Genomic DNA, 22,207 nt, shown 5'->3' on the forward strand with positions numbered 1-22,207 from the left:
AACAGAACTAGGGGGAGAAGGGAGGGAGTGAATACTGCAACTGTGAAAAGAATGAAGTCTGCCATTATGGTAAGATTTTACACACCTGTATTATGCCCCTCCATTTCATTGTTGCAGTATTCCTTACAATAGGGAGGGTGACAAATCACATGAAGAAGAAAGGGAGGAGGAAGGACCAGCAAAGCCCTCTAGGAACCCATGAAGGATGGCCCTAGCAAAACCAGCTCTAGCTCTGATCACATCCAACTTACAGTGCTTGATAAAAGTATGCACACAAGTCCAGGTAGCTGCCTCAAGAATAGAGTTAGTATCTAAACCCTTGAAAAAAAGCAGCAGAAGAAGCCACAGCCCTAGCAGAATGAGCCTTAACAGAAGAAGGGAGACTCTTGCCGTGAAAAGAATAACAAAACGAAATGGCTTTAGATATCCAAGAGAAAACAGTTTGCTTGGAAACAACCAATCTCAAAGATCTAGGATGAAAGGAAACAAAATGATGATCAGATTTGCAAAAAGCTTTGGTCTTATCCAAATAAAATCTAAGTTGTCTATGCACATTCAAGCTGTGCAAAACCCTCTCACTAGCAGATGGTGGAGAAGGGAAAAAAGTGGGCAAATGAACAGACTGATTAAGAGACAACTCATTTGCCACTTTGGGCACAAAAGAAGGATTAGCACGAAGGGGACACCCGTCCTTATGGAAAACTAAAAAAGGAGGAAAGTACAGTTGTGCACCTACCATAAATGTAGATGTTCGAGTGTATTCACTGTTGTAGTCATTACACTTGGGTTATCCTGCTGGCAGGCTACCCGCAGTCGGCCTGAATTCCAAAGTCTTGGTCCGGCGTCGGTTGATGTCGCCTCTTCCCTGACGTCAGTGCGCCAGAGATATAAAAGATGCAGCCAATGCCATTTTCTTCAGTTTTTCTTGCCCCAGATGTCAGGTGCCCCTAAAAGGGTAGGCTAAAAACATTGCTAATAAAAGCATGCACTAAAATAACAATACCTTCATCTACAAGCAAATACACCACATAGGTTGTATAGGATAGAGAAGTACAGATAAGTCCCAGCAAAGAAAGGGGGATGGTGGGTGGGTAACCTGGACTGCAACAGTGAATACACTCGAACATCTACATTTATGGTAGGTACACAACTGTACTATGTTCGTCGTGTTTCACTGTTGCAGTCATTACACTTGGGTTGGGTTGAATCCCAAAGTTGAGGTTGGGAGGCTGGGTCTAAATAGAATTAGGAGTAACTATAAGGCCCTGCAAGACTGCAGTGGCAAAGCCTGCTCTGGATTTAGAGTAAAGAGGCAAGTGGTAGTGCTTAGTAAAAGTGTGCACTGAAGTCCAAGTTGCAGCCTCCAAAATATTCTTGGTTGGTACTCCTCTGAGGAAGGCTGCTGAGGTGGCTGCTGCCCTGGTAGAATGTGGTCTACTGCCCTTAGGCACTGATTTACCATGTTGTGAATAGCAGAAACAAATGCAGTGTCCTATCCATTTTGAAATAGTCTGCTTTGAGATAGCCTTTCCTTGTGATCCTGCAGTATATGCCACTAAAAGTTGCTCAGTCTTTCTGAAAGCTTTAGTTTTGTCCATGTAGAAGCGTAGCTGTCTGTGTATGTCCAAATAATGCCGAAGTCTCTCCCCTTTATTCTGCGGGTTTGGATAAAAAGTAGGCAAATGAATGGTTTGGTTAAGAGCCACACTGGACACTACCTTAGACATAAATGTTGGGTTTGTCCTTAGAGAAACCCTGTTCAGATGGAAGATAATAAAAGGTTCCAAAGCCATTAATGCCTGTAACTCTGAGACTCTTTTTGCTGAAGTTATTGCTAGGAGCAGAGCTGTTTTCCATGACAAGAATTTTATGTCAGCTGTATTGGCTGGCTCAAAAGGAGGCATTGTGAATTTTTCCAAGACAGAATTGAGGTCTCATGCAGGTATTGGTGCTCTCCTTGGAGGTCTTATGTTTTTGGCCCCCCTCAGGAACTGCCTAAGCAATGGATATGAAAAAATAGGTGGGTCTGTATTGTAATGAGCTGAAATGGCAGAGGCATGGATCTTAATTGATGAGAAGGATAGGCCTTTGTCCAGCATCTCAGTTAGATATTGTAAAATCTGAGGAATATTTGGAACAAGCATGTCAATTCCTTGTGCCTGGTTCCAAGCACAGAATCTCTTCCATTTTTCTGTATAAGATTTTCTGGTGCTGGGCCTCCTGGCCTCCAAAATGACATCCATAACCGCTTTAGAGAGAGGTGTATTCTGAAAGGTTACAGTATCCTCCATGCAGCTAGGTTTAGAGTTCCGAGTTGGCTGTGCAGGATCTGATTGTTTTGTTGGGTCAGTAAATGAGGAATTTGAGGCAATGTCCAGGCTGGGCCTTGGGACAAGCTCTTTAGGATTGGGTACCAGTGTTGGCGTGGCCAATCCGGGGCAATCAGAATCATTTGTGGCGTCTCTTGTCTGACCTTTAGGAGTACCATGGGGAGGAGAGGCAGTGGAAGAAAGGCATATACTGTAAGGTTGTTCCAGCTGAATGACAGGGCATCCACTTTCCATGCTTGTTTGTGATAAGTACTTGTGCAGAATCTCTGAAGTTGGCAGTTGTGAGGGGAGGCAAAAAGATCTATGTCTGGGCGTCCCCATTTCCTTGTTATCATGCTGAAGATTTGTAGATCTAATTTCCACTCGCGAGGGTCCATGAGGTTTCTGCTTAGTTCATCTGCCAGAGCATTTGTTTTTCCTGGCAGGAATTGTGCTTGCAGGTGTACTTGGTAAGTCAATGCTGTGTTCCACAAAATCATGGCTTATCTGCAGAGGGGGTAGGAATGTGTGCCCCCTTGCTTGTTTATGTACCACATGACTGTGGTGTTGTCCGTCTTTATCAGCAGCTTTCCTGGATGAAGTAGGTCCTTGAAGGCTGTCAGGGCATTTTGTACAGCTAGTATCTCTTTTTGATTGATGTGTAGATGCCTTTGGCTTGGGGGTCATGTGCCCTGAATACATTTTCCTGCCATGTGGGCCCCCCAGGCATAATCTGATGCATCTGTTGTTAGTGTTTGCCTGGCTGTGGGTAAAGTGAATGGCTGTCCCTTGTTGTGGTGACAGGCCTGTGCCCACCATCGAAACTCCTGTTGCAGGCAAGGAATGAGGGAAATTAATTATTCCAGGCTGTGGCAATGTTGAGTCCAAACACTTTTTAGGTACCATTGTAGTTTCCTCATATGCAGTCTTGCATATGGAATTAGCAGAATGCAGGACGCCATGTAGCCCAGAGCCTGCAGAATTTTTCTTGCAGATAACTGGGTCTTTGTTGCCATGCTTTTGAAGTAAGAAGTCAGATGCCTTTGTTTGCCTGGCGTGAGATAAGCCATCTGGGCAGTTGTATTTAAGCTTGCACTCAGGAATATTATCTCTTGAGAGGGTACTAGTTTTGATTTCTTTTTGTTTACTGTGTACCCTAGGCAAATTAGTAATCTTTTTACAAACGCCAGATGCTTTAGTAGAATGTCTTTGGCCTCTGCTTGAATAAGGCAGTCGTCCAAGTAGGGATATATTTGAATTCCTTTTTGTCTGCAAAATGCAATTACTGGTGCCAGGCATTTTGTGAAGACCCTGGGCGCAGTAGATAAGCCAAAGGGCAGTGCAGAGAATTGGTAGTGCTTTGAGCCAGCTATGAATCTGAGGTATCTTCTGCAAGATTGTCTGATTGGGACATGCAGGTATGCCTCTCTGAGGTCCAAAGTTACAAGTCAAGCCTTTTTGCCCAGCATGGGCAGAAGCTGCTGCAGAGTTAACATTTTGAATTTCGGAACGTCCAGAAAAGTATTTAGAATAAACAGGTCCAGAATCGGTCTCCATGCTTTGTCCTTTCTTGGTACTAAGAAAAGTCTTGAGTAAAATCCTTGTCCCTGCTCTTGTTGTGGCACTGGCTGAATAGCCCTCATGTCCATGAAACTTGGTTTTGTGCCTCTGCCCATTGATTGTGTGGCAAGTCTGGCATACCTTTTGCCTTCGGAAGGGTGTGAAAGTGGAACCTGTAGCCCTGAGAGACTATATTTAAGACCCATTTGTCCTGGGTAATCATGTGCCAAATTTGTGAAAAAAAGTGCTAGCTTTCCCCTAAAGGTGCTGCCAAAAGAAAAAAATGCTTGGCATTGGCAGAGGGAAGTCATTGGGACTGTTTCCTATATGGCTGTGATTTGTCTTCTCCGCTTTTGGAGGTAGAAGTACCCCAATGTTTGGGCCTGTATGAGCCCTGGGGTTGTTGTCTGCCTCTAGGGCATCTGTATCTGCCTCTTTGTGACCTGTCCGACACGGGAAAGGACCAATTCTTAGAAGGCCAGTTCCTGCTAAATCTGGGTGGCTGCACCTGTAAGAAATCCTTCACTGTCTGCATAGATTTAGCTTTATCCTCCATTTTCTTTAACACCTCTTCTGCCTTAACACCAAACAAAGTATTGTGCTGTAATGGAGCATCCAATAATTTTGCTTTAACATGATCAGGCAGAGTCTGTTCTTTTAACCAAGCATGCCTTCTAATGACCGAGCCTGTTACAGCGGCCCTGCAAGAAGCCTCCAGTGAATCATAACCACATTGCAAAGTATGTTTCCCCACTTGTTCAGCTGCATGCAATAAATCTTGCAATTCCTTCTTCTCAGCACATTCAGAATTTGTCAACATTTTCTGTTTTAACAGAGACATTAAATATTGCTGACATTTAAGCATATGAAACTGACAATTTAAAGCCCTTACAACCAAGGTAGCAGAAGTGTAAACTTTTTTCCCCCATCTGTCCAGTGCCCTAGAATCTCTATCTGAGGAGACAGGGTTTTTTGCAGTAGCAGCTTTGACTCCTTTGGGACCCTGTGAAATAGTTTCTGGGTCAGCAGCAGGGTTTTTATACAGAAATTTATGAGAATCTGGAACCCTGTAATATCTGTCTGGCTTAACAGGTGCAGGAGGTAAAGAGTCAGGAGACAAGCCAGACTCTGAAAAGACATCATCTACAAAGTCTAGAACAGGAGAAATAGCAAGAGGTCTGTGCTGAGGAAGTAAAAGAAAGTCTCTGAGCCTTTTCTTAGAATCTGAATAATCTTGGCTCTCCCAGTGGAAATGCTCCCTCATGGTATGCAAGGTTACCCCAAATGAATAATCCTCAGGAGGAGAAGCTGAAGGAATAGATTCTTCAGTATCAGAATCCTCATAGGGAGGAATAGAGTATCCCTGTTCTGAAGAAGAGTCAGAGGAAATGGAAACCTGATCAGAGGAATCATATTCAGTGTCTTGCCTAGGGCTCTTATCAGGAGGGGGATGGGAGCCCCTGATCAAAGTAATTAGGTCTTCGGCCATTTTGAGCATCTGTTTCTTAGGCATGGAAGTCTGTCCTGGAGAATACTGTACTTGTTTTCTTGTCTTTAAACCTGTCTTAGTCTTTGTCTTTGATGCTGAAGTGGGCTTGATATAAAGCTGTGTAGGTCTGAAAACACCCTCAGAAGCCGATGCCTGCTCAGCGGCTCTGGACCCATCTGAGGGATTAGTTTCCGAAGGCCCAATACCTTGAGTATCCAGAGGCCTAGCTGTCTCCACGTGGAAGTCGGAAGCGGCCTGTGGCTCTGAGGTAGCGGGTGTCAGTGGCTGTGAAAGTGCCTCACTGAGAACCGGCGACTGGCCTAGAAGAGGCTTCATTGTCGGTTTTGGACCTCGGATGCCTGTCCTTTTCTTTTTCCTTGCGCTTTTTATGAACTCCGGTTGTCGGCTGTTCTGACGGCATTATGTAGTTAAACCTTCGGCTGAAGTAATGAAAAACAAAATCGTACCGACGCTTAATAGTGTGTTGGTTAAATCTAGCACAAAACTGACAACTAGCAATGTCGTGGTCAGGGACTAGGCAAGAAATACAGTAAGAGTGAAAATCCTTATGAGGTATTTGCTTTCCACAAGAAATACAATTGTTAACTTTTTCTGACATCGGTCTGAAGCAAGAAAAAAAGTTTCCCCAATGGGGTACTTAGCTTTATTGAAGACTTTGGATCTGAAATTCAATTTCGAAAATCTCAGGAGTCGGCCTACCGGCACTTGCGAACTGCTTTTGCTTCGGGCATCGTGTGGCAAGAAAGACTGAAGAAAATGGCGTCGGCTGTATCTTTTATACCCCTGGCACACTGACGTCAGGGAAGAGGCGACAGCAACTGACGCCGGACCAAGACTTTGAAATTCAGGCTGACTGTGGGTAGCCTGCCAGCAGGATAACCCAAGTGTAATGACTGCAACAGTGAAACACGATGAACATCAGCCATAAGGGCTTGAAGCTCAGACACCCATCTGGCAGAAGGGCCAGCAAAGGAACAGTCTTCCAAGAACAATGCTGCAAAGAAACTGACACTGCAGGCTCAAACGAAGTCTGGGTCAATTTCTCCAAAATAACATTAAGGTCCCAGGAAGAAGGGACAGGCTTCCTGGACAGTCTAATATGAAGGACACATTTAAGAAACTGTTTAGCCTCAAATCTAGAGGCTAAAGGGGGGGGGGGGGCTAGAGGAAGACAAGCAGAAATAGCTGAAAGTAGATCTTAAAAGAATATGCCAACCCAGCACTGAGCAGTTCACACAGATAATAGAGAACCAAAGCAGCATCCACAGAAAGTGGTTATGAGAAAGGCACCAAATAGAAAACCCCTTTTATTTGAATACGTAGGATTTCCTAGTAGTGGGTTTCCTGGCCTCCTACAGGACCCTAAGCACATCCTCAGAAAAAAGGTGTCTATATAGAATCAAAATCCTATCACCCACAGTGTCTGTTGAAGAGTGGACATGTGGGGATGGATGAGAGATCCCTTGTCTTGTGTGAGTATGTCCACCCTGTGAGGTAACTTGTGATGACTGCCCTTGGATAAATGCTGAAGAAGAAGAAGAAGAAACCAGTGCTGTCTGGGGCAAAAGGGAGTCACCAGCATGATTGTGGGAGCATCCTGCTTTATCCTGAACAAAACTTTTGGAATGAGAGGAAGGGAAGGCATAAAGAAACACCTCTTCCAGGAAAAAGAAAGGCTGCCCACCTTCCAGACCAGAGGACATGGGGCTCTGGCACAAAAAAGAGGAAGCTGCCTGTTCAGATTGGATCAAATATATTTACTTGAGGAGTATGCCACTGGTAGACAATGTCCAGAAACACATCCCTGTGAAATACCCACTTATGGGATTGTGATATGGACCTGCTTAGAGAGTCTGCCATAATGTTCTGACCTAAGGGAATGTAAACTGCCTGAAGAGTCACTTGATACTGGATAGCTAGTTTCCACACTTGAAGTGCTAACCTGCACATGAGATTAGAGCTTGTCCCCCCTTGATTGTTGGCATACCACATCACATGGTATTGTATGCCAATACCTTGAGGGGCCCAGGAATGAAAAGAGAATGAAATGCTTGAAGAGTCAACAGAAGAGCTCTCATCTTGTTGGCAGTGACATGGTCTTTCTTTTGTTGAAGTGACCAAAGGCCCTGCATTTTTAGACAGCTGAAGGAAGCCCCCCATCTCACGTCTGAAGTGTCTGTGAACAGTACCTGAGAGGGGAGTGGAGGTTGAAAAGGGAGCCTTGGATTGAGTGACAACTGGCAAATCTACTACTAAAATTCCAGCTTGAGGCATTGAAGAAGAGGGACTACGAAATCTAGAGGATGAGAGTGCAGAAACCAAACTGACGTTAGAAACCACTGAAGCCTTCTCATGTCGAGTTTGGCTAGACAGAGCATAGGAATGGCAGAGGCCATGAAACCCAGAGCTCTCAGAAATTCCCTGGCTGTAACTGAGGCCAGAGGAAGAAGGGATTGAAATAAGGCAATGAGATTTAAGGCCTTGGGAGGAGGCAGGGATGCCAGCACTGGAACAATCTGGATCCTGCATCCCAGCAATACATGATCTTGTGAAGGAATTAGGAAGGATTTTTTTTTATAGTGAACCCCACCCTTTGCAGGAGAAAAAAGGCAAAGTGAAGATGCTGCAGTAGAATCTCTGGAGAAGAGGCCTGAAAAAGTAGGTCATCTAACCCCCTTAATGTGCAAAAAGCAGTCACAGGAGTGAGACATAGAGGCCTGAAAAAGTAGGTAACCTAAGTAGGAAAGACGTGCAACCCCCTTAACCTGCAAAAAGCAATCACAGGAGTGAGACATTTGGTGAATACCCTTGGGGCATTAGAGAGGCCAAAGGGCAAAGCGGAGAACTGAAATGCCAGGAAGCAACAGAGAAATGTAAAAACTTCCTGAAAAGGGGATGCATAGGGATATGAAGATAAGCATTCTTGAGGTCCAGAGAAATTAAAAAAGCCTGAAGCAGAAGCAGGGAAAACAGGGTTTGACATAACATCTGAAATGAGGGGACCTTCAGAAAAGTGCTTAGGTGAGAGAGATTCAAAATGGGTCTCCAAGTGCCCTCTTTCCTGGGGACCAAACACATTCTGGAATAAAGCCCCTTCCCCTTTTGAGAAACTGGAACTTCCTGAATAGTTCCCTGAGTCAAGAGACCATGAAGCATCTCAGGAAATTGGCTAACTGTTCCGAGGGGGGGGGGGGGGCTGAGGAATGCCCTTGAAAGCGGGAAGAGATTCCAGACCATGTAGTACCCTTGGCGTATGATGGAAATATCCCAGGAATTTTGAGTAATCTTTAACCAAAACCAAACAGGAAGAGACAGGGAAAGATGAAGTGAAAGAGGAATGTGGCTGAGAAGAACAGGATAGTCAGACAGCATCTGGTTTGTCAGGAAAATGAAACTTCTGAGCTACAACAGTCTGGGTAACCTTCGCAGGGGGGGAGCCCTTCTACCACCCTTTTTACCTTTGAGGGGACAGCAAGACTACCTACAAACAAAAGCCAGTTTATTAGGGTCATTCCTTTGGAATTTACGTACAGGAAAAACAAAGATATGTTTTAGATCTTGTAAAGCCTTACCCTTTTCCTGTAGGGACTTAAACAAATTTGCAGCAGCACCAAACAAATGCTTGTTATCTGGAGAAGCATCCATTAACTTAGCCTTAACATCATCAGGCAAAGGTTGAAGCTGAAGCTAGGAATATCTCCTCATCACAGACACAAAAGCAGCAGCCCTATAACAGGCATCTGCTGCATCACAACTGCATTTACTAGAGTGGTGGGCCACATGACAAGAAGTTATTAACAAGGAGAGAGCAGAAGTCTTCCACTCAGAGTCGGGAAGGTAAGAAATAACCTGATAGGTTTGGGACAGAACAGCCAAAATATATATTGTCATATAAGTCTGACAACTGACAGCCCTAAAAGCAAGGGTAGCAGAGGTATATACCTTCTTACTCAGTCTTTTTATAGTTCTACTGTCTTAATCACAAAGAAGCAACTTTGTAGAAGACAGTAACCTTGATGTCTTGTCAGACACCAGAAATGAGTTAGCTGATGGGCACTTATTAAGGAACTTGGAAATCATTAGGCACCTTATAAAACCTATCAGTTTTTTTTGGAAGCAGGGGGCTGAGAATCAGGAGCCTGAGATGCAGTAGAAAAGGCATCCAACAAGGCAGCCAGAACCAGAGGAACAACAGAAGGTCTTGGACAGTCCATTTGCAGAAGCTTGCAACACTTCTTCTGAACCTCGGACACCTGGGCACAATCCCATTTGAAAAATTCCATCATTCTGGAAATTGTGTCCCCAAAGGAAATCTCCTCAAAAGGAGAAGCAGGAGTAGTGGACTCCTTTTCCTCAGAACCACAGTTTAAGGGAGAAGGAATCTGGGAAGAAAAGGAAAGGGATTCCTCGGCCAAACCCATCTTCTTCTCAGAGGAATCTTGTTTCCTAGGCATCTTAAGAGAAGTAGAAGACCAAGGAGGGGCTGGAACAGAAACTCCTTGAGGAGGTTTTAAAGCCATAAGGGCATTAAGCAAACCTTGAGTGAAATGCTGCCATTCACTTTGAGGGTCTTAGGAGCAGGAGAAACATATTTAGTTTTTCGTTTCTTCTTTAAAGGGACATCAGCCTTGTAAAACTTAGAACGTTCAGACCCTGTACAACACTCTATAATGGTATTTGGTAGCTCCCCTTAACCAAAATCTAAGGAATACCCCTAGGCCCTGCGGTAATAATCAGCTGTGGTTACCCCTGAACATCTGAAGCAGACATCTGCAAGGCCTCCAGGGAAGTGCATGAAACTGGATCCATGCCAACCTCTGAAGTGGTCATGGCACAGAAATCTAACAAAGGAGCCGAGTGATCTTCCAGGCTTTCACTAACCTCGAGAGAGATGTCCAGTTGAGGTGGCACAGTTGTAGAATCAGACTTAGCTTTCTTAGCCTTCTTTTTCACCGATGGCTGACCCTGAGAGCAGGAAGCTCCTTCCATACCGACTTTTGCCAACAGCTTAAGATGCTGGGTTTTTAAATATATGGCCAAGAAGAAAGACAACTGTGCAGGGTCTCCGGAATGAAAACCTGGCAAATAGAACAAAAAGAACAGGATGATCCTGGGAAGCACCTAGACAAAATAAGCACTGCTCGTGATGATCTTTACGGGGAATCTGTCTCCTGCATTGGCATTTCTTTATGGATGACATGAACCACACAAGCAACAAAAACAAAGGAAAAAAAAAAAGATAAGAACAAAACCTCAATGGGGCACTTATCTGAAAACGGCTTGGTGAACCAGGAAATGAAGCCAGCATTCAGACCAACATCATGGCATTCGGACGGGAAGCAAAGAAGTTCTGAGGAAAGTACATTTGGACGCCTTTATGCCCTATACTGTACACAGGGAGCATATGTGTGATGTACGGCGTACCCTTAGCAATCTTAAGGCTTTGGTATACTGGCCGGACGTTAGGCTGCCCTTGGCAGGGGATCCCTATTGTAAGGAATACTGCAACAGTAAAATGGAAGAACATTGTCATGTGCGCCACTCATGTATACTGGCAGAGCATAAGCTGAGTTTTAGGTAACCACAACCACAACATTTTCTAGCATCATGTTTAAGAGCTTGGGTATTGGCTTTATTAAGTAGTCATTAAAACTGCTAATAAAACAGTCTGGTATTAAGTCAGGTCCAATCAAACTATTCTTTTTGGTCCTATATAAGGCAGGCCTAATGATATCTTCAGAGAGTTCCGGATATATTGCTGAAAACTTGTCAGTAACAAAAATATCCACCAAAGAAATGCTCACTGAAGTTACTGACATACAAAATAAACATTCAGTAATTTGGCAATGTACTTGTTATCACAGATGAGTATGCCCTTGTTCAATAAAGGATCTACTCTATTATGTACATTTTTGCCCCTATTAAAATAATTATAAAATCTATTTTGATCAACATGTTTTGTCAGTGAGTCCTCATATTCAATTTTAGAGGTCCTGATAGACCTTGGACATTGTTTACACATTTTGTTGAATGTTCCCTTGCACTACAAAATCCATACTCTTTATATAAAATGCAGGGTTGGGAGGGTGTCCTAATGGTTAAGGTGTTTGCCTTACAAACACAAGGTGCAGGGTTTGAGTCTCACAAGGGATAATTGGCTAGGCTTAAAATGGTTCTCAAGGGCAGTTAGCTTATTACTAATCTATGAACTTTCTTTTCCTATCATGATTTACTTAATTTCTTATTCCACCAAGGAGGCTTAACATGCTTTGGGATAGCAGGTTTATGTGTTTTACAGGAATTCAACAACAGAACTGGAAGCAAAATGTTTCAGCGTTCAAAAAGCGACAAACAGAAAGCGACAAACAGAATCGAATGTGATAAACGCTGATCCCCTGTGTCTTGACACGCCAATCACACTGAACGGTCACAACAAAAACGGAATAAAAACCAATAAATAAAACTGGGATTTTATTGACCAAAAGTTAAGCGCTTTCACTTGCTATACTGCAAGCTTCATCAGAACTCTCTAACTTGTCCCCTGGGTCCATGTCTGAGGAGGAACAGAAGACTTTTCTTCCAGACTGGCCACCCTTCAATCACTGGCTAATGTGTCCATGAAGTTTATATTCCAGACGCGGAGAGTATCTCAAGGGCGGCCGGTTCAGGCATTGACATAAGGCACCATGCCTAGATGATGTCGTGTGACTTTGCGGAGCCCTTCAAATAGTCCTTTATCAACTCCCCCTTTGATGGCTCCACCTTGTTTGGGCCTACGGTTCATGACACACTCTCTAACAGGTACTGAAATGTTCTTGGAGAAATAAACAAAGGAAATAGTCTTTTTACCATCTAGTTCAGGTAGTCCTAGTAATAGGTTTACCTCTTAACATCTAAAAAGGGTAAGAAGAACTGAACAGACTTCCTGAACACTTTGTTCTGTTTAAGTAAAAATGTAGTTGTCTATGTGCATCAAGCAAATGAAGATTGTGCTCTCTCTATTCTGAAAATTAGGGAAGAAAACAGGAAGATTAATAGGTTGATTGACATTATCTTCTCTAGCGACTCTACACAAAAAACAAAAATGGACTGAAACGAAGGGTTACCCTATCTTTGTGAAGGATCAGGTAAGGAAATATACAGAAAGGAGCCTAAAATTAGGAGACTTTTTAGTCGAAGTAATAGCTACCAGGAATGTCTTCCAAAAAAGCAATTTTAAAACTACTATGACTGCTAGTTTGAAAAAGGGGGCGGGCCAAAGCTTGCAACATTATGGACAAGTCCCAAGGAGGAGTAGGCTCTTTTATAGGAGAACGAAGCAGAAAGGTGCCCCTAAGAAAGGCTTTACAGAGTTATGATGAAACTAGTGAGGAAGACTCTTGTCCAGGAAGAAAACTGGAAATAGTTAACAGCTGTACTGTAGCTAAGGATAACTAGCTCCATTACTGAAAAGAAAAAAAAAAAAAAAAATCTAAAAAAAAACTGAGATAGGGACTGTGAAAGGATCTATTTGTTTATCTTCCATCCATATAGATGATCTTTCCCATTTGCTCTTATAAAACTTCCTGGTTGAGGATTTACAGGCTGAGATACTATAGTTGTGTAAAATCTTACCAATAATCATAATTTATTACAAGCTGTTTAGTAAATACTGATTGTAATAAAACTGCTTGAAATTGTATCATTTGGCTATAGTGGTGCATTTGTAGTGTGCACTTTGCGTCGGGGCTGCAGTCGCCAGTGTTAGTACCGCACCCCCCACATCCTTTACTCCAAGCATGTACGTCACTCTAAACCTCCAGTTTTCCCCTCTCCTTTACTACCCCAGTGTTTCTCACGCCACTTCAGCAGCTTTCTGATAACAGTAACACCTCATTTGAAACTTCCACTTGTGTCTTGCAGAACCTTGATAGAAAAGACCCATTTCAGCTCTACTTACACTCAGGGGCTTTCTTACATTGTGTAACTACTTACCTGAGCTGATTGTTTTCTGTGGGCCTCCTCTCCATTGTTTTACCAGTCTTGGATCTGGTTCTACCTTGCTCCATTTGCCCTCGCTCCACTCGGGCACAGTCCGCTCCCCTACCCTGCCCCCATTCCCAACCCGCCCCCACTACCTCTACATTTATAGCCATATAGTCACACCCACTCCTCACCAATCCCAACACACCCTCCATCCCCAGACCCCTATCTCTCCCCACCAATGCATTCCTTCTCAGCATACTCAAGCTTAACATAGGCCCCTCCACCCCTTTAATCTTTAAAGCTACACACCGCTCTCTCTCCTAATCAATGCAAGACCTCCCTTATTATTTATTATCTACCCTCACAATAACCTTCACACTACCATGCACAACCCCTCTCTTACACCACTATACTTAACTCTTCTTCTAACCCTCCTCTATCTTCTTCTCCAGCTCACTTACCTCCCATATTTACCTACTCCCCTCCCTACCACATCACCTCCTCTTCCCACAAACAAGAACCCCTCTACTCTGCCTACATCTCCCCCTACCTATACCACATCAACAAGCCCACTCCTCTTGCATACAACACACTTTGTTACCACTAAAACCTCTTCCACCCCAACTGCATTTTCTCCTACTTCTGCCATACCCCCTACCCAACTATCTCCCCTACCCCCCACTGAAACTCCAAAAATCCTCTCCTATGCCTGTCCCTCATACTCAAACAAATCTCTATCCTTCTGTCAGTTGATTTTTACCCTAACCCTGGACCTCCAACCCATCCAAATTCCAACTCCGCCCCATCCTCACTATTCTCCCCCTCTAAATCTCTCCTGTTTGCCACTATTAATGCACAAAGTCTCTTTAACAAGATACCAATCTTCCATGCTTGGCTCTCCCACTACCACCCCAATATCCTAACCATCTCCGAAACTTGGCTCAAGCCCCACATAAAAGACTCTGAAATCACCCTCCCACGTATAAAATCATTAGAAATGACAGAACTCATAAAAAAGGAGGTGGAGTTGCCATACTTTTCTCATCTTCCCTCCCAGTCACCCCTACGCCAACCCCATACCTCAATTTTCTACAGCTGAAATAACCCTGGCCCTCGTAAAGATTAATAAACATAAAAACATACTGATAGTTGCCCTTTACATCCCACCAGGTAACAATATTCCAATTCTTGAAGATATCTTTTCCTGGCTTTCATCTAATATTTCCAATGAAACAATTATTCTAGGAGACATTAACATCAACTGGGAATCCATCCGCTCAGTCTCTTCACCCCATAACATAAACCTATATGGTATTTCCCAATTAGATAACTCTCCTACCTATCTCAGCAAAGATATCTCCTCAGGCTCTATCTTCGACTGGATACTAGTTTCCCATCCCAACAACATCACTGATAGTGGAACTCTCCCTGATTCACTTAGTGATCATTTACTTAAATTAACACTCTGCTCTCCCTCCCCCCTACACCTTCAGCATAACTATATCTCCACCCGTACCCTTACTAACTTCACTCCTCAAACCTTCTCTAACACCCTAAGACAAATAAACTGGAACCCTCTGAAAACCCTTCCTCTAAATGACGCTGTTGCATATTTCAACTTCTCCTTCAATAACATACTCAATAGCTTTGCCCCCCCCCCCCAGAACTAAAAGATTAAAGTCCAAAACAGCTCCATGGCTTTCTAAAGATACCATTAAGCTCATGCACACCTGAGATAAACTATGGAAACAGCACCAGAAATCTAAAACAACAAACTCACTTACAGAACACAACTTAGAAATTTAGAAAAAAAAAAAACAAATTGTCTCTGATCGAAAATCGTATTACTGTCAACTCCAAAACAATCATAAGACTAACCACCAAAAATTTTGGAGCAGTACCTCCATCCTCCTAAGCCCTGGTACACAAGATAATCCTTCCACTGACACCAGTGCACCCGACCAACTCATTGTCTCCAACTTTAACTCTTTCTTCATAAACTCGATAACCAAACTAACCTCATCCTTCCCCAAAAACCCATCTCCTTCAGTCTCATCTCCTCCCTCACAGTCCTCTCCCTGCACCACAAATACTACTCCCCACACCACAAATACTACATCTTTTCCACCCTTGTCTCCTCCCTCACAATCCTCTCCCCACACCACAAATACTACTCTCCCCCCTCCTTTTTCTCTTAAACCTATCCCCATCAACACTATAAAAAAACTTTGCAAACGAAAACCCTGTTCTAATGCCCCTGATAGCTTACCCTCCCACTACCTTAAACAAGCTGCTGACGACACTGCTCTCCCTATCAGCATATTAATTAACTGGTCCATCCAAGAATCCTATGTGCCCCTCCTCTGTAAAAAGGCCTTCATCAATCCTCTACACAAAGGAGGTAATAACACCAACATCTCAAATTTCCATCCCATAGCCATACTCTCCACTATCTCTAAAATACTTGAAAAATTTAGTCAACTTCAGCTTTTATTCAACTTCAGCTATTACCTCACCTTCTAGACAACCATCTTCTAACACCAACACAACATGACTTTAGACCAGGCCACAGTGCCAACATTGCCCTCTTTTCATTCCTTGACAATATCAACCAGGAACTTAACTCTGGTAACATAGTATCCTCCCTTTTCTTGGACTTATCCAAGGCCTTTGACACTATCTCCCATTCCTTACTACTAGACAAGCTCTCTAACCTCAGTCTCTTTCCTTTAACCAATAATTGGTTCTCAAGCTACATTTCAAATAGGCAACAGGCTGTTAAATGAAAGAACTCTACCTCCTCCTATTTAGACACCCTCACAGGTGTTCCTCAAGGCTCAATATTGGGTCCTTTACTTTTCAACATCTTTATACACAATTTATATCTTTGCGTACCCAATACTAAAGTCATCCAATATGCTGATGACTCAACTATCACCTGCTCTGGTGCATCTCTCCCCTCCCTTCTGCAAGCTACTCAGACAGCCTTTTCTAGTACTGATGCTTGGATGGCTAATAATCATTTAGCTCTTAATTCATCCAAATCCAAAATGATGATATTCACCCCTACAAAAAACTCCAAAATAGACAAAAACTCCTTCATCATAACAAGTCATAATAGGACTCCAATTGAAGTAGTCTCCCACACCAAGCTTCTCGGAGTCATTATTGATGAACAACTCAAGTATGATATGCACCTTCAAACTAGCATAAAAAAATCTCACGAGAAACTTGGTATGTTTTACCGTCACAGTTGCTTTCTGACCTCCTCCTCTAAGCTTACTCTCTCCACAACCTATCTTCTCCCCTCTCTTATGTATAGCGCTCCCATTCTTACCAATCTCCAAGCCTCCCTTAAAGCTAAACTGGCATCTTGCTACAATAAAATTGCAAAGTTTGCCACAGGTGCCAAATAATCTTCACATCACTGCAACTCTCTGCATTACTTAAACTGGCTAGAGCTTCCCCACTGTCTCTTCTATATTCAAATCTCCACTGCCTACAAACTCATTTTCAAACCCTCACACTGCCCCTCTCTAGCTACTACCTTCACTATGCATCTTCCTGACCGATCCCTCAGATCTAACAATCAAACCCTTCTAAAAATTTACAAACCATTACGCACTCCTGGCCAGATCCTATTATCTTACTTCCTAGCACGGAAATGGAACTCCTTTCCTCCCCACATTCGAACTACACAATCCCCCACTACCTTCAAAAGTTTGCTGCACTCTTACCTCTCTTCCAAATGGGAATGCTCCTGCTCCCACCCCTCCTAACCTATACACCTCATCTTCTACTTCACACTCTACCCTCCACTTCCACTCCTCCTCCATCTTGTACCCTCCTCCTTACCCTAACTCACCCTCCCCTTTCTCACTTTCTCTCATCTCTTTTATCTCCCACTATTTCTTTTTCCGATGACTTAACAACCTACATAAAGCATTATTGCTATCTTAAACTAAATTGTTTTATTAACTCCCGCATTTTTACAGTCATTACACTCTGTAAACTTCATAAGCAATTGTACACTGCATTGTTATTTTTTTAAAACATTGTCTTTGCAATTGTTTTGTCTGTAGCTTTGTATATGTATTCACATGGAGCTTTTCTCCCCAGGCCTCCATTGAAAAAGGCATCATTTTGGCCCAATGGACTCTCCCAGTTAACAAACTGCAAATAAATAAAAATAAATCATAGATGTCCTTCTCTTCTATATGCTGCAGTATCCATTACATGGGGGAGTTCACCTCCGGTTGATTAATAAGTCCGGCCGTTTTACCAAAGATAAATGCTACCGCAAGGGTATGTACGACAGCCCGCATCACTCAGCACACGTCGGCCATAAACAGACGTCGGGTATAAAGCAAACATCAGCACGCACCTACCTCAGAACTGAATGCTGTCGGCACCAGCCTGAAGGCAGTGAGTATCCAGGAGTCAGGTAAGCATATCAGGGGGTGGCAGGGGGAAACTATGCTGCAGCATATAGAAGAGAAGGACATCTATGGTTATGGTAAGATTTTACACAACTATACTATGTCCTTCTACTCATATGCTGCAGTATCCATTACATGAGAGAGAGTGCCAAAGCTCATGCTACAGAAGGATTGGGATGAGGAACTGAGGTACTTTCCACAAAGCCATGCAGAACAGCCCTGGCAAATCCTGCTCTGGACCTGAAAATGACATCCAATTCGTAAAGTTTGGTGAAAGTGTGAACAGATGACCATGTAGCTGCCTCTAAAATGGTAGCTGTATCCAAGCCTTTAAAGAAAGCCCCAGAAGAGGACATGACCCTAGTGTGCCTTCACTGGGAAAGGAAGCTTCTTACCATTGGCTGTGTAACCGAAGGTAATAGTTCTTGAGATCCATGAATAAACAGTTTGCTTGGAAACAGGGTGTCTTAAGGCTCTTGGGTGATAGGAGATTAAGAACCTATCTGACTTATGAACAGATTTGATCTTAACCAAGTAGTATCTAAGTTGTCTCTGCACATCCAAGGAGTGGAGGATCCTTTCACCAGAGGACTGTGGTGAAGGGAAGAAAGTAGGCAGATTTATGGCCTGATTTAGGGGGAGTTCATTAACTACCTTGGGGATGAAGGATGGGTTGGTACATAGGCAAACCCTGTCCCTATGGAAAACTGTGAAAGCGGGTGAAGCCATGAGGGCTTGCAGTTCAGAGACCCTTCTGGCTGAAGTAATAGCCACCAAGAGAACAGCTGTCCATGTGCAGTGTTGTAGAGTGGAGTCCTTAGCTGGTTCAAAGTGAGGTAAGGTAAGCTTTTCCAACACAAAGTTAAGGTCCCAAGAAGGAGGAATCGACTTCCTTGGAGGTTTAATGGTGCAGGACTCCTTTCAGAAAAAGCTTGACTTCCAACCTAGAAGACAAAGGAGGAGTCAAAGGTAAACATGCTGAGATGGAAGATAGATGTGCCTTGATGAAATAATCTGACAAGCCAGTGTTCAATTCACACAGATAAGACAGAACCACTGGAGGTTCTACAGACAGTGGTATTAAGTCATGTTTTAGACACAAAACAGAAAATCTTTTCCACTTGGACAGGTATGATTTTCTGGTAGTAGATTTTCTGGCCTCTTGCAGAACCTGAAGCACATCCTCAGTATAAAGGTGTCTAAAGGGAATCAACGTCCTATCACCCAGAGGGTCAGGTTCGGAGTGGATATCTGAGGGTGTATGAGAGTTCCCTTTTCCTGTGTGAGTAGGTCCATCCTGAGAGGTAACTTGTGATGATTACCCTTGGCTAGATGATGTAGAAAGGGGAACCAGTGCTGTCTTGGTCAGAAAGGGGTCACCAATAAAATGTTTGGTTGTTCTCTCTGAATTTTCAGTAGAACTTTCTGTAGAAGAGGGAATGGGGGTAATGCCTCAGGAACCATTGAAATTTCCTCATGTGCAGTCTTAACAGAGGTATCAAGGGAACGGTGGAAGCCATGAACCCCAAGAGTCTTAGGAACATCCGGGCAGAAAGAGCTTGGAGAGGAAGCAGTTCCTGGAAATAAGTAGTGAGGGTCTGAATTTTGTCTGGAGGTAGGCAGGCCATCATTTGCACTGTGGGAATCCTGCATCCTAAAAATATATGGTTCTGGGAGGGGGTCAGAGAGGATTTTTGAAGATTTATGGTAAACCCTATCCCTTTCAGCAGGGGCATGGCATAGTCCAGGTGCTCTTGTACCAACTCTGGGGACGATGCCTGGATGAAGATATTGTCCAAGTTAGGGAAGAGTTGGATCTCCCACATTCTGGCAAAGGCAATGACTGGGGCTAAACACTTTGTGAACACTCTTGGGGCCGTAGACAGACCAAATGGCAAAGCACAGAAAGTACAGTTGTGTACACTTACCATAAATGTAGATGTTCGAGTGTATTCACTATTACAGTCATTACATTTGGGTTATCTGCTTCTAGGTAGCCCTCAGTCGGCCTGATTATCAAAGTCTTGGGTCCTGCGTCGGTTGCTGTCTCATCTTCCATGACGTCAGGTAGTCAGGGGTATAAAGCATGCAGCTGAAGCCATTACATCAGTTTTTCTTGCCCTAGATGTCAGGTGCCCCCATAATGGGAAGTAATTATATACAAGGTTACACCTCCAACAAAAAGCAAATACATTAGAAAGCTTTAAGTATATTAAACAAAAAGGAGAGCTATAGACAATAGCAGCCAGGGGGCTGGAGGGAGGGTAACCAGGACTGCAACAGTGAATACACTCGAACATCTACATTTATGGTAAGTGTACACAACTGCACTATGTTCTTTGTGTTTCACTGTTGCAATCATTACAGTTGGGTAGATTCCCAAAGCTAAGGAAGGGAGGAGGCAATTAGAGAGCATTAGGACCAGCTATTAGGCCTTGCAGGACTGCAGTGGTAAAACCAGCTCTATATTTAGAAAAAAATGGCAAGTGGTAATGCTTGGTGAAGGTATGTACAGAACTCCAGGTATCAGCTTCTAGGATATCCCTGGTAGGGACACCTCTGAGAAAGGCTGTAGAGGTAGATGCAGCCCTGGTGGAATGTGGTCTTATCCCCTGTGGGGTAGGTTTTCCATGGTGCTTATAGCAGAAATGAATGCAATGGCCTATCCACTTAGAAATGGTTTGCTTTGAAATGGCCTTCCCCTCTGCCCCTGCAGCAAATGCAACCAATAGTTGTTCAGATTTCCTGAGAGGTTTAGTCCTGTCCAAGTAAAATCTAAGTTGTCTCTGCACGTCCAAGGAGTGCAGTATTCGTTCCCCTTTGCTCTGTGGATTAGAAAAACAGGTTGGCAAATGAATGGACTGATTAAGGGCCACACTGGATATCACCTTGGGCATAAAGGAAGGATTGGTCCTGAGGGACACCCTGTCTGCATGAAAGATGATGAAAGGCTCCACTGCCATGAGGGCCTGTAATTCAGACACCATTCTTGCTGAAGTGATGGCTAGAAGGAAGGCTGTTTTCCAGGAAAGGAATTTCAACTCTGCATTTGCAGCTGGCTCAGAGAGAGGTAGAGTGAGCTTTTCCAAAACAAAGTTAAGGTCCCAGGATGGAGTAGGGGCTGTCCTGAGTAGTCTTAAGTTTTTGGCCCCTCTGAGGATTTGCTTCAGCAGTGGATGAGAGAAGAGGGGTGGCTCTGTATTATAATGTGCTGAAATGGCCGAGGCATGAATTTTAATGAAAGAAAAGGAAAGGCCCTTGTGGAGCATCTCAGTTAAGTATAAAAGAATGTGCGGTAAATTGGGCACTGTTGTGCCCATCCCCTGAGTTTGGCTCCAGGAACAGAATCTTTTCCATTTTTCAGTATAGGATTTTCTAGTACTAGGTCTCCTTGCCTCCAGAATGACATCCATAACTTGCTTGCTGAGGGATGGTAACGGAGAGCTTAGGTAATTAGCCAGGCTGCAAGGTTCAGGGTTTGAAGCTGGGGGTGCAGAATCTGGCCCACCTGCTGGGACAGCAGGGAAGGGGTCTGAGGCAGGTGCCATGGTTCCAGTAGTGACATACTGCGTAACAGGGGGTACCAGTGTTGGCGTAGCCAGTCTGGTGCAATGAGTATTGTCCTTGGGTTGTCCTGTTTGATCTTTAGCAAAACTTTGGGAGGAGAGGCAGAGGGGGAAAGACATAGACAGTTTTTTCCAGGTGAAGGACAGGGCATCCACTTTCCAGGCTTGTCTGTGGGGAGTCCTTGTGCTGCAGAATTTGTCCAGTTGGTTGTTCTGGGGGGGGGGGGGCAAACAGGTCTATCTCTGGGCTCCCCCATTTGTTTCTCAAAATGTTGAATATCTTTCGTTCCAGTTTCCACTTGTGTGGGTCCATGAGATTTCTGTTTAGGTCGTCTGCCAGTCTATTTAGCTTGCCTGGCAGGAATTGAGCTTGCAGATGCACTTGGTAGCTCAAGGCTGTGTTCCACAGAGCCATGGCTAGTCTGCAGAGAGGGTATGAGTGGGTTCCCCCCTGCTTGTTTATGTACCGCATAACAGTGGTGTTGTCCATCTTTACCAATAATTGTCCTGGAAGAATGTGGTCCTTAAAGGCTGTCAGAACATTCTGTACAGCTAACATTTCTTTTTGATTGATATGCAGGTGCTTTTGACTCGGGTTCCATTTGCCCTGAATGCACTGCCCCGCCAAGTGAGCCCCCCATGCATAGTCTGATGTGTCTGTTGTTAGGGTTTGGGCAGCAGGGGATAGAGTGAATGGCAGTCCCTTGTTGTGGTGGCAGGTCTCTGCCCACCAAAAGAACTCTGCCTTTAGGCAAGGGATGATAGGATTCATTGATTCTAGGTCCTAAGAATGTTGATACCATAGGCTTTTTAGATACCATTGTAGTTTCCTCATATGCAGCCTTGCACATGGAATTA

The 22,207-nt window shown here is 43.8% G+C and overlaps 1 protein-coding gene across 1 annotated transcript in view; it reads right to left on the reverse strand.

Moving 5' to 3' along the window:
- UGT8 (UDP glycosyltransferase 8) overlaps nucleotides 1-22,207 on the reverse strand; it is a 1,281,033-nt gene that overhangs the window by 601,947 nt on the left and 656,879 nt on the right. The window lies entirely within an intron of this gene.

The sequence above is a fragment of the Protopterus annectens genome, chromosome 2.part0 (assembly GCF_019279795.1).
Source record: "Protopterus annectens isolate FY-2018-M chromosome 2.part0, PAN1.0, whole genome shotgun sequence".
NCBI classification, from domain to species: Eukaryota; Metazoa; Chordata; order Ceratodontiformes; family Protopteridae; genus Protopterus; species Protopterus annectens.